This window comes from Schistocerca piceifrons, chromosome 11 (assembly GCF_021461385.2).
Source record: "Schistocerca piceifrons isolate TAMUIC-IGC-003096 chromosome 11, iqSchPice1.1, whole genome shotgun sequence".
NCBI lineage: Eukaryota > Metazoa > Arthropoda > Insecta > Orthoptera > Acrididae > Schistocerca > Schistocerca piceifrons.
The window spans coordinates 72,096,016-72,108,735 of NC_060148.1; the positions used below are offsets into that span (position 1 = coordinate 72,096,016).

The window sequence follows — 12,720 nt, forward strand, 5'->3', positions numbered from 1 at the left end:
GATACCTGCGTCTTCTTTCTTCAGAAAAAGATGCAGCGCCCACCTCCGTGGTAAAGAATGCTGCATAATACAATCATAAATCATGTCGCCATTTTATCCGATTGTTGCGAGCTACGGTGTACCCAGTTATTTCCAGGTTGAGCAGTTTAGGAATGAAACTCGTTGCCTCCATTTCCAGAGCATGTGTTGTGGAACTTTCGCACAAATATAAATTTGCATCTCCTTTTGGCGTGGACGTGTTTGTATAGCATCTTTGCCCCACAGAACGTTCGGGTACTTATTAGATGACACATACGTCATGGCTAAACCAAAGTAAGCTGTATCACAGCTCCGACATCACTCTTGACTCTCCTGGTCGTATGAGGGGGCAAACGACGGAGTCAGTGAAATAGTTCCACACACTACAGTGTAAACTGGCTTCCCAAATTCAGACAAGTGGGTTTTGCGAGAACGGCGTCCACTTTTTTCGAAACGTGCCGAATCAGAATCTCCATTCCACCAGCGCAAGACGTCTGCCGGATCGTTACGGTGCCAGCAGAGCGCCTAAGAATTCGTCCGAAGGCTTCTGTCGCGCCCGCCCGACGTGGATCGAGACGCCGAGGCAGTGCTGTACAGCGTAGCGCCGGACGTCAACGCAGGGTCGCAGGCCGACACGTACACTGCAGGCTTCTGGAAGCCACCCGACCAACCCGAGTCTTCCTTCCCCATCCCTCGTTAGTTAGTTGTACATTTGCTTGCGTTTTATATCGCTTTGCGGGTTTTTTCGCCTCCCCATACCAAGTATGCACTCAATGTTATAGGCTCAAGACTCTTGACACTGGCGTTGTAATCGCATAATGAACGACTTTTTACTGTTGTTTACAGGTACTGTGACCGTATTTTCCTACATCCAAGTGGTGCTGCATGTAAATAAACGAAGCGGTAAAAGCTGTAAAGCGGTTTACATTTCCATACAGTCTTCGAGCATCGATATGTTCCTCGTCTAAGAATCAGACGTCATTGTCTTATAAATGTTTAATGTATCCTGAGATCAGTGGTGTAGTATTCTACTTTATTGTCACACTCGCAATGCGACAGTAGTTTACACTGAGCTTCCGCAGAGTCTTTCACTCAAACGGTTTTCTAGGTCATCACAACTTTGTCGAGATACTGAGCGGGATCGCGTCTGAATTATTAGTAGACAGAGAGCCATGGTCCCGATCACCTTCAGCATATTTTGGAGACACAATCTTCGTGCGTGTCTGCGCCATGTAACCGGCAGAGAAACGTGTGTGAAATGCAAGTAGTGGACTGGATATGCAGGCCGTGGCGGTGAGACTCTCTGGAGTCGCATTCGGGAGGACAGTGGTTCGACCACACACCGTGCAGTGGTCTGCAGCAGGTCTGCAGCAGGTCTGCAGACGAAGGGCGAATGAGTGGATGTGGCTGCTTGTCATTTGTGTCTTCTGCACCGGTTCTCTGTTTGCTGTCCACCCACACAGGTTTTTCTTCATAGAGTCTCTCTCAATAGGAGTTCCGTGATGGTGCCTCTGGTTTGGAGCCGAGTGGAAGGCTTAAACCAGAGGCTCAGACGATTCTGCGGAGATTTGGGGTGCAAATTTCTCGACCTCCGCTATCGGGTGGAGAGACGTAGGGCCCCCCTGAATAGGTCAGGCGTGCACTACACGTGAAGCGGCTACAAGGGTAGCGGACTATGTGTGGAGTGCACATGGGGGTTTTTTAGGTTAGAGAATTCCCTCCCTAGGCCTGACAGGATGCCTCCTGAGACGCGGCAAGGTAGGAGTAGGCAAAATGCAACAGGGAATAACAATATTAATGTGCTAATAGTAAACTGCAAGAGCGTCTATAGAGGTCCCAGAACTGTTCTCATTAATAAACGGTCATAACGCCCATATAGTACTAGAGACAAAGGTGCCTGAAACTAGACGTAAACAGTAATTAAATCCTAAACTTTGATTGGAATGTATACCGCAGAGACAGCCTGGACAGTCAAGGGGGGAGGCGTGTTTATAGTGATAAGAAGTGCTATAGTATCGAAGGAAATTGACGGAGATCCGGAATGTGAAATGATTTGGGTGTAGGTCACGGTTAAAGTAGGCTCAGACATGGTAATTGGGTGTCTCTATAGGCCCCCTGGCTCAGCAGCTGTTGTGGCTGAGCACCTGAAGGATAATTTAAAAAATATTTCGAGTAGATTTCCCCACAATGTTATAGTTCTGGGTGGAGATTTTAATTTGCCGGATATAGACTGGGAGACTGAAACATAGATAACGGGTGGCAGGGACAAAGAATCCAGTGAAATTTTTGTAAGTGCTTTATCTGAAAACTACCTTGAGCAGTTAACAGAGAACTGACTCGTGGCGATAACATATTGGACCACCTGGTCACTGGACTCGCATTCGGAAGGACGACGGTTCAATCCCGCGTCCGGCCATCCTGATTTAGGTTTTCCGTGATTTCCCTAAATCAATCCAGGCAAATGCCGGGATGGTTCCTCTGAAAGGGCACGGCCGACTTCCTTCCCCATCCTTCCCTAATCCGCTGAGACCGATGACCACGCTGTCTGGTCTCCTTCCCCCAACCAACCAACCAACCAACCACCTGGTGACAAACAGACCCGAACCATTTGAAACGGTTAACGCAGAACAGGGAATAGGCCATCATAAAGCGGTTACGGCATCGATGATTTCAACCGTAAATAGAAATATTAAAAAAGGTAGGAAGATTTTTCTGTTTAGCAAAAGTGACAAAAAGCAGATTACATAGTACCTGACGGCTCAACACAAAAGTTTTGTCTCACGTACAGATAGTGTTGAGGATCAGTGGACAAAGTTCAAAACCATCGTACAATATGCGTTAGATGAGTATGTGCCAAGCAAGATCGTTAGAGATGGGAAAGAGCCACCGTGGTACAACAACCGAGTTAGAAAACTGCGGAAGCGAAGGGAACTTCACAGCAAACATAAACATAGCCAAAGCCTTGCAGACAAACAAAAATTACGCGAAGCGAAATGTAGTGTGAGGAGGGCTATGCGAGAGGCGTTCAATCAATTCCAAAGTAAAGTTCTATGTACTGGCTTGGCAGAAAATCCTAAGAAATTTTGGTCCTATGTCAAAGCGGTAGGCGGATCAAAACAAAATGTCCAGACACTCTGCGACCTAAATGGTACTGAAACAGAGGATGACAGACTAAAGGCCGAAATACTGACTTTTCCAAAGCTGTTTCACAGAGGAAGACTGCACTGTAGTTCATTCTCTAGATTGTCGTACAGATGACAAAATGGTAGATATCGAAATAGACGACAGAGGGATAGAGAAACAAAATCGCTCAAAAGAGGAAAGGCTGCTGGACATGATGGGATACCAGTTCGATTTTACACAGAGTACGCGAAGGAACTTGCCCCCCTTCTTGCAGCTCTGTACCGTAGGTCTCTACAAGAGCGTAGCGTTCCAAAGGATTGGAAAAGGGCACAGGTCATCCCCGTTTTCCAAGAAGGGACGTCTAACAGATGTGCAGAACTATAGACCTGTATCTCTAACGCCGATGAGTTGTAGAATTTTGAAACATGTATTCTGTTCGAGTATAATGACTTTTCTGGAAACTAGAAATCTACTCTGTAGGAATCAGCACGGGTTTTGAAAAAGACGGTCGTGTGAAACGCAGCTCGTGCTATTCGTCCACGAGATTCAGAGGGCCATAGACACGGGTTCCCAGGTAGATGCCGTGTTTCTTGACTTCCGCAAGGCGTTCGATACAGTTCCCCACAGTCGTTTAATGAACAAAGTAAGAGCATATGGACTATCAGACCAATTGTGTGATTGGATTGAGGAGTTCCTAGATAATAGAACGCAGCATGTCATTCTCAATGGAGAGAAGTCTTCCGAAGTAAGAGTGATTTCAGGTAAGCCAGGGGAGTGTCATAGGACCGTTGCTATTCACTATGTACATAAATGACCTGGTGGATGACATCAGAAGTTCACTGAGGCTTTTTGCAGATGATGCTGTGGTGTATCGACAGATTGTAACAATGGAAAATTGTACTGAAATGCAGGAGGATCTGCAGCGAATTGACGCATGGTGCAGGGAATGGCAATTGAATCTCAATGTAGACAAGTGTAATGTGCTGCGAATACATAGAAAGATAGATCCCTTATCATTTATCATTTAGCAGGTCAGCAACTGGAAGCAGTTAATTCCATAAATTATCTGGGAGTACGCATTAGGAGTGATTTAAAATGGAATGATCATATAGTTGATCGTCGGCAAAGCAGATGCCATTCATTGGAACAATCCTAAGGAAATGCAATCCGAAAACAAAGGTTACAGTACGCTTGTCCGCCCACTGCTTGAATACTGCTCAGCAGTGTGGAATCCGTACCAGATAGGGTTGATAGAAGAGATAGAGAAGATTTAACGGAGAGCGGCGCGCTTCGTTACACGATCATTTAGTAATCGCAAAAGCGTTATGGAGATGATAGATAAACTCCAGCGGAAGACTCTGCAGGAGAGACGCTCAGTAGCTCGGTACGGGCTTTTGTTAAAGTTTCGAGAGCATACCTTCACCGAAGAGTCAAGCAGTATATTGCTCCCTCCTACGTATATCTCGCGAAGAGACCGTGAGGATAAAATCAGAGAGATTAGAGCCCACACAGAAGCATACAGACAATCCTCCTTTCCACGAACAATACGGGACTGGAATAGAAGGGAGAACCGATAGCGGTACCCAAGGTACCCTCCGCCACACACCGTCAGGTGGCTTGCGGAGTACAGATGTAGTTGTAGATATGCAGGGCGCGGCGGTGAGACACTCTGGACTCGCATTCGGGAGGACAGTGGTTCGACCACACACCGTGCAGTGGTCTGCAGCAGGTCTGCAGACCAAGGGCGAATGAGTGGATGTGGCTGCTTGTTATTTGTGTCTTCTGCACCGGTTTTCTGTTTGCTGTCCACCCACACAGGTTTTTCTTCATAGAGTCTCTCTCAATCGGAGTGCCGTGATGGTGCCCTAGGAGAGGCATGACCTTTAAGGTAGCCCTACCGGTCTTCATTACCGAATGTTCCACAAATTGCAACAGGTATTTAGCTGTCGGTGTGTCGTTTCCCAGGAAAACCGTGAGGAAGTGGTCTCATTTCGTCCATCATTAAAGTTGTTTACAAGCTTTCCAATGAGTACGACTTGCATTAAACTACTTTTCAATATTATATAATTTCCAATGGTGGTCATGTTTTCTTCTACAGAGTAATTTCCGTGTGTGGGTCTCACAAGTCAGAAACGATTTCACGGTGCCATCAATTTGGAATCTTTACAGTCGCCTCATCAGTATGAATTGCAGACTTCTTTATTCTTTTTCCATCCGAATTAGAAATTAATCAGCGAAAGAACTACGCCCTCTTGGTTTATTAATGACTAAACATTTGGCTGAGCTTTTGATATATTATCAATTTCTTCCACCCCTGAGAGGCGTTTTTGATGTGATGGGGCCTTCCACTGTAATTCCACATGTCTGATGGCATCTGGTCTTTATCAACCAACTGGTCCAGAAATAGTCAAATAATCGACGAAACTAGTTTTTCAGACAGTATTTTCTGAATAGACAGCCAACCATGGTCCAATATTTCTAAGACAATATATCGTAGTCCGCATAGATTGTTAGGTAACAATGTCTTTCTTAGTTTTTCTTAAGAGGGGACTTCTTTCCACGTTGATTAAAATGAAAATTGCAACTCGTAATCTCTGGTTCAGGAAATAATTTTCCAGCTGATGGGAATGGACATTAGCAACTTCCAGAGTCAGTATGAGAGAACAAGGTTCGATCCGAGCACATTTTTATTTGCCAAATAATAGTAATTATTAGGACTATATAGTATGTCTCAAATAGTGAGGTGCATTCTGACTCCTAACATGTACACAATTATCTTTCATGATTCAAACCAACTGTTAGCAGTGGTTAAATTGTGCTCTGTGCAAAATTCTGCCAGGCAGCTTCCCCTTTCATTCCCTTAATTCAATTCATTTTCCTCCAACTTTCCTTCCACTTCGTATTCCGACTATCAATTTCGAGTGCCGCATCACAAGTTTTCATCTCGCTTAAAGATCTGAGCAATTTCTCCTCTCTCAAAAAGCATTTCCTTAATCTCTTCGTCATTTTCGGAACTAGTTGACGTGCAAGCCAGTACTTCTGTAACTGGTTTGGCTGTGTGTCTGTCCTGGCTGTGGTAGCGACTTCACTGTGCTGCTCAGAGAGCTGTCACTGAGTTTCTTTCGGATGAAAACCAGAGCATCTTCATACCCGCTTGCAGAATGTCTGAGGAGATTTGGCAGTGGACAGAAGCACCGTGAGTCGTAGTGCGAGGTGTCTGTCAGCGTCAGAAGAGCTTACTGGTGATCCACGCCTGGCCTAGCAGCGCCATCGTCGCAGCAAGGTTGTGCACATCTGGCCGACCTCCACGTGTCGGTCAGCTGCAGACGGCTGTGACTCCTGCGATGTGGGGACGTGCTCTCATTCAGGGTGACCGGTGGATCACTCAGAGCTGAACAACCCGCATCTCGCACCTTCCGACTTCCGTCTGTTTCGTCCAACGAAGGATGCACTCCACGGCAAGCAGTACACGGATGACGGGCAGGTCACTGATGCAGCAAGACGTGAGTGGTTGATCAACTGTTTATTCACTATCAGTTTAATGGAACTACCAGATGAAACTGGCCATGTCAGCTATATGAACACTTTTTCAACCACTCTCTGGGTTTGCAATGTAGCTAATTATTACGAATTGTCATGTTACATCGAAAGCGGAGCTGGGAGGAGAGCAGAATTTTGGTTCTCACGCTGGCCCAGCTGATTTCAAGTGAATAACTTCAGTACTTTCGGAGATATAAATTTTTACCCAAGGGACGACTGTGATGGATTCATCTATAGTATCAATTGAAACTACAACCAGAAGTACAGGTCCATAAAATCTAATTGTCCGGAATTTTCTTTCGTTTCATTACCACAGATTTCTGACTAAATAAAAAGTACTTTGGAAAATTATTATCTGAACGTGTTTCGGCTACGCACGTGTTTCGCAGGGTCTGAGGAGATACGTTGAAATTTTATGGAAATTAAGTAAATGTATGTGTGAGAACGTTTCTTGTACAATAGTGGAATTTGTGGCGTATGCCCGACTTAGTTTGGTTTTGTAAAAGGCATCCAGAAGGGGAGTTGAGTATTAAACTTGTAAGTAATTTATGTTGCGGAATGGAATCTAATTTTGTCTTCATTAAATTTTATTTTGTTTCAGAATTACGCGATTTCTCGTCTAAATTACCTGCAGTAATCTGACTGGCTGTTATTAAAAATACCTGAAGTACACAAGTGCTCGAAATGATCTGATTGGCTGTTTAACATATTAGCCAATAGGAATTAAGCATATCCCGTGCGTACGAGTATGGCTTTGTGCCTCCGATCTAGGAGCCGATTAAGTTGTTCGGGAACCATCTTCTGGTAAACGCCTATGTTAAATCGCGCTGATCAAATTTATTCCAAAATAAAGAAATTTGCGCGTTTTATTGCTTCTGTTGCCGTTGACAAAGAGCGACTACAGTACTGAATATTTTGTGAAAGCCTGAGATTTGTGAGTGATTTATTTTAGGAGATATTCGCATGTGAACATTTTATTTCGTACACAAACATTGCGCGCCGTGTTTCGTGCAGATTACGAGACATTATATGCATTATAGGAATGTTTCTATACTGCGTCTGGGTGAGTGATTGCCGCAATTGTTAAATCAGCCCAGAACATTGCCATTCTGCATGCTTTTCGAGGAGCTAAGGACTGCACTGAGTACAGGTTATTTCTGGAGGAGACAATATTCCATAAAACCACATTTAGAAAGTCTGTAGAACCAACGTCAAATCCTGACTCTGCGAATACATCACAACCCCATTCGTATGGCTCTCGCACAGATCACGAAGACAAGTTTAGACTGATTACTGCACACACTTTAATGATTCTTCACACACCCCTGAACGTGAATGGACCATGCGGAACTCCTAGTAAGTGATACGATGGATGTACCCACTGCCATGCACTTCACAGTCGTTTCAATGGTGTAAATAAATGAGACTCAGTTTGGGAGGAGGAAGAATCACACTACCTTTTAAAAGACTGTAACTGATTGGTTTCTCCAGTAAATATAAGAGCCTTGCTGCTCTCACACGTAAACAACTTGGGTAATACATAACGAGTCCGTAATTATGAGCAATACATCATCCATCTGCGGTAACTATAGACTTTGCATTACTGTACTGAAACTTCCTGCAGAGCTGAAAGGAACATTTACAACTTAACGGTCGTTAAATACTGGAAGAAACCCATAGTGTGTGGCGTTTTCAGTCCTTATTACGGCCATGTGCTCCCTCTGAACGTCATCACGTCACCAGCGCACACAAATGCAACTGTGAGGCTACATAAATGGACGGCTGTGTGTCTATCAAACGTCAGTTTTCGTCACTTGGCTTTTTCCCTGTATGCAGACATCGTGAAGTGATCAATGGGCAGAATTACTCACAACAGAGTCAGTGCCCATACTGACACATACGATGAGTTTCATTATGCACTTAGTCGGGGAACTGCGATTGTGGAACACTATTGCATTGTAGGTAACATATGAGACACGTCGCCCGGCTAAAAACCAGGACGGCCTTCCCGAAAGACACACGCGCGAGATTCTCCTGTCCTCCGGCAAAGTGGCTCTGCTTCCCCACTCAAACCACCAACCTCCGAAAACCATGCAGTCCTTAAAGGACTGCTTAAAACCTATTCGTGGCTCAAAGTCAGATCCCTTATCAGCGAAGAGCCGTCGAATGACATCAGCTGAGTGAAAAAAGCTAGTCAAGAGGTATCGATTATATTTATCATATCACCCACCAAATGTCTGAAGTACGGCAAGCTGCAATCATTCTGGAGTGTTCAACATGGTAGAAACAGATTTCCTCTGGAAAAAATTAACAGCAGCTACTGCACCTTAAACACATTCCCGCTGGGAATCGAACCCGGGACCCCGTGCGCGGGAAACGAGAACGCTACCGCAAGACCGCGAGATGCGGACACCTCTTCACTGTGCACGCAGCAGCCGGTTTCCACCAGCCTCGCCGCGTGACGTCACCCGCTGACCCTGGACTGGCGACCCGCAGTTGTCTCCACTGCGCGGACGCCCGCTTCCCGCCCACAAACCGCTGTTCCGCAGCGCCAGCGCGTCTCCTCGAAGCTTCCAGGCTTGCAGCGAAATGACGACGACGAGAAAAATCGAGAAACTGCGGCCAATACAGACGCCTTACCGAGGATCACCCTACCCACGCGCCATTCGCTAGCGTAACAGGAGTGAAAAGATAATATCAAGAGAAATCTTGTCGAGATCAGTATCTTAGTTGCCACTAATGTCCGCTGTGATACTATCAGAAACCGACAGGGTCCCCCCCCCCCCCCCGTTGGTAATTGTTACAGTATTACATCGGCTGCATTCTAGGGCAGGACCAGAAATTCGAGGGTATTTTAGTCAGCACGTACTCCAAACTATGTTACCTATTTCATCGTCAACACTGTCATAGTTCGACTTCTTAACGTACAATAACATCTGTTTCGTAAAAAAGCATTCCTGGGGGAACCCGTATTTCTCTCTCGTTTCTGTTCTGCCACTTAATAGCAAGCTGAATCTATCCTACCTACATGACCTGTATAAAGGTCAAAGCTGCATGTCGCTGCCTCGTGGTATCACCGAAACAACGAGAAAACTCGTTCGTTCTGAGATTAAACTGAGCACATAGAATAGTCGCCCAGAACAAGGTTGCAACCCTCATTTTTACAGAAGTTGGGTTTTACATGGAATAAGGTTCCTCACAGTAATTGGCGCAAGGTAGGGATACTGGAACTGTCTACCAACTCTTGTGTTGGCGTCAGATTGCCAAGTTTGCGTTGCACAGAACGAGGGTGTATCCATACGCAAGATGGCGGACACAGCAAGTACCGGTACACTTATTACGGTCAGTACTCAAAAACCGGTCACCTCTGTACAACATGACTGTAGAGGTCTGGTCTCTTGAGTATGGAACTGTAGCGTGTCTGCCGATTCATGTGCTTTGCATCGTCCGCCATGTTGTAGTTCGGCAAACATATTTCCATCGGTCCCTACGTGATAAAGAATTGCAGAACCATTTCTTGTTTTGAACTTTATGTCAACATGTGATGTAATAGCCTGATGTGGAAGCCGACTCCGGAAGTATTTTCTTTTCGTGTTCTAGTGACGTTTCCTAGCAGCCATGTTGCAGTTTGGCAAGAATCGAAATACGAGCACCTACGGCTGTCACGACCTGACAGCTGAAGTTCAACATGGAGGAAGTACAGAGATCACTGTGAGGAACACACGAACAGAGGCAAACAGTGTAAACAACGTGTGAGTGGGTGGCGTTACGTGAAGCGTAAACGACTCACGGCTGCTGGAAAACAGTACACTACTGGCCATTAAAATTGCTACACAAAGAAGAAATGCAGATGATAAACGGGTATTCATTGGACAAATATATTATACTAGAACTGACATGTGCTTATGTTTTCACGCAATTTGAGTGCATAGATCGTGAGGATTCAGTACCCAGAACAACCGCCTGTGGCCGTAATAACGGCCTTGATACGCCTGGGCATTGAGTCAAACAGAGCTTGGATGGCGTTACAGGTACAGCTGCCCATGCAGCTTCAACACGATACCACAGTTAATCAAGAGTAGTGACTGGCGTACTGTAACAGGCCAGTTGCTCGGACACCATTGACCACACATTTTCAATCGGTGACAGATCTGGAGAATGTGCTGGCCAGGGCAGCAGTGAACATTTTCTGTATGCAGAAAGGCCCGTACAGGACCTGGAACATGGGGTCGTGCAGTATCCTGCTGAAATGTAGGGTTTCACATGGATCGAATGAAGGGAAGAGCCACGGGTCGTAACATATATGAAATGTGACGTCCACTGTTCAAAGTGCCGTCAATGCGAAGAAGAGGTGACAGAGACCTGTAACAAATGCCACCCCATACCATCACGCCGGGTGATACGACAGTACGGCGATGACCAATACACGCTTCCAATGTGCGTTCACCGCGATGTCGCCAAACATGGATGCGACCATCGTGATGCTGAAACAGAACCTGGATTCATCCGACAAATGACGTTTTGCCATTCGTGCACCCAGGTTCGTCGTTCAGTACACCATCGCAGGCGCTCCTGTCTGCGGATGCAGCGTCAAGGGTAACCGCAGCCACGGTCTTCGAGCTGATAGTTCGTGCTGCTGCAAACGTCGTCGAACTGTTCGTGCAGATGGTTGTTGTCTTGCAAACGTCCCCATCTGTTGACGCAGGGATCGAGACGTGGCTGCACGATCCGTTACAGCCATGCGGATAAGATGACTGTCATCTCGACTGCTAGTGATACGAGGCCGTTGGGATCCGGCACGGCGTTCCGTATTACCCTCCTGAACCCACCGATTCCATATTCTGATAAAAGTCATTGGATCTCGACGAAAGCGAGCAGCAATGTCGCGATACGATAAACCGCAATCGTGACAGGCTACAATCCGACCTTTATCAAAGTCGGAAACGTGATGGTACGCATTTCTCCTCCTTACACGAGGCATCACAACAACGTTTCACCAGGCAACGCCGGTCAATTGCTGTTTGTGTATGAGAAATCGGTTGGAAACTTCCCTCATTTCAGCACGTTGTAGGTGTCTCCACCGGCGCCAACCTTGTGTGAATGCTCTGGAAAGCTAATCGTTTGCATATTACAGCATCTTCTTCCTGTCTGTTAAATTTCGCGTCTGTAGCACGTCATCTTCGTGGTGTAGCAATTTTAATGGCCAGTAGTGTACAGAGGTATCAAAGAAGGGGTGTTAATAGTCGCAAAATCACCAGATGAGGTATGTAGAGCAAGATTATTTTTCAAGTACTTGTTTTTTTAATCTACATGTGACCCTTACAAGTGCTTGTTAGTCAAATAACGAGGTCAGTACACTTGTTTCATTGTAACTTTGTCATTCGCGGTATAAACCTGTGTGCAACAGAATGTTTCCTTCTTCCTGAAAAAGGAAATTAGTTTTGTCTGTTACAACCTTGTTCTGGGCGGCTATGTAATTGTAATAGTAGTCTCTACTTTGCCGCTCTTTATACTGAATTCAAGGTATTACTACCGGCAACAACTGCAAAGTAAAGCTTACTCACTTAATAGAAAAGTACGTATGTCACTGGATACGCGATGTTCTGTGGCTGCAGGTCCTAGCGCATTTAGACGAGCCTCGAAATAAAACACGACGCTGTCTTCAGCTTTAGAAATGACTTCCACAGCTCAGGGACATTACACAGCTGAGTGTACCTGGCGTCAACATGACAGCGATTACATTCTTAGACCCAAATCCTACGCATTAGATCGCATGCATTACGACAATTCCAAGCGTAAGAACTAGGAAAAACAAATAAAAGGTAATTGTCATCGTCAAACAGGAAAGCGGGACTATGACATACGACATATTTCTTTTAACGATAGCTTACTCATGACCATTTATGCTTCTGCTCTCTCTCTCTCTCTATCTATCTCTCTATCTATCTCTCTCTCTATCTATCTATCTCTCTCTCTCTCTCTCTCTCTCACACACACACTCACACACACACACACACACACACACACACACACACACAC

The 12,720-nt window shown here is 45.5% G+C and overlaps 1 protein-coding gene across 2 annotated transcripts in view; it reads right to left on the reverse strand.

Moving 5' to 3' along the window:
- The window catches only part of LOC124719967 (ankyrin repeat domain-containing protein SOWAHC-like), a 65,805-nt gene that overhangs the window by 21,359 nt on the left and 31,726 nt on the right, over positions 1–12,720 (reverse strand). The window lies entirely within an intron of this gene.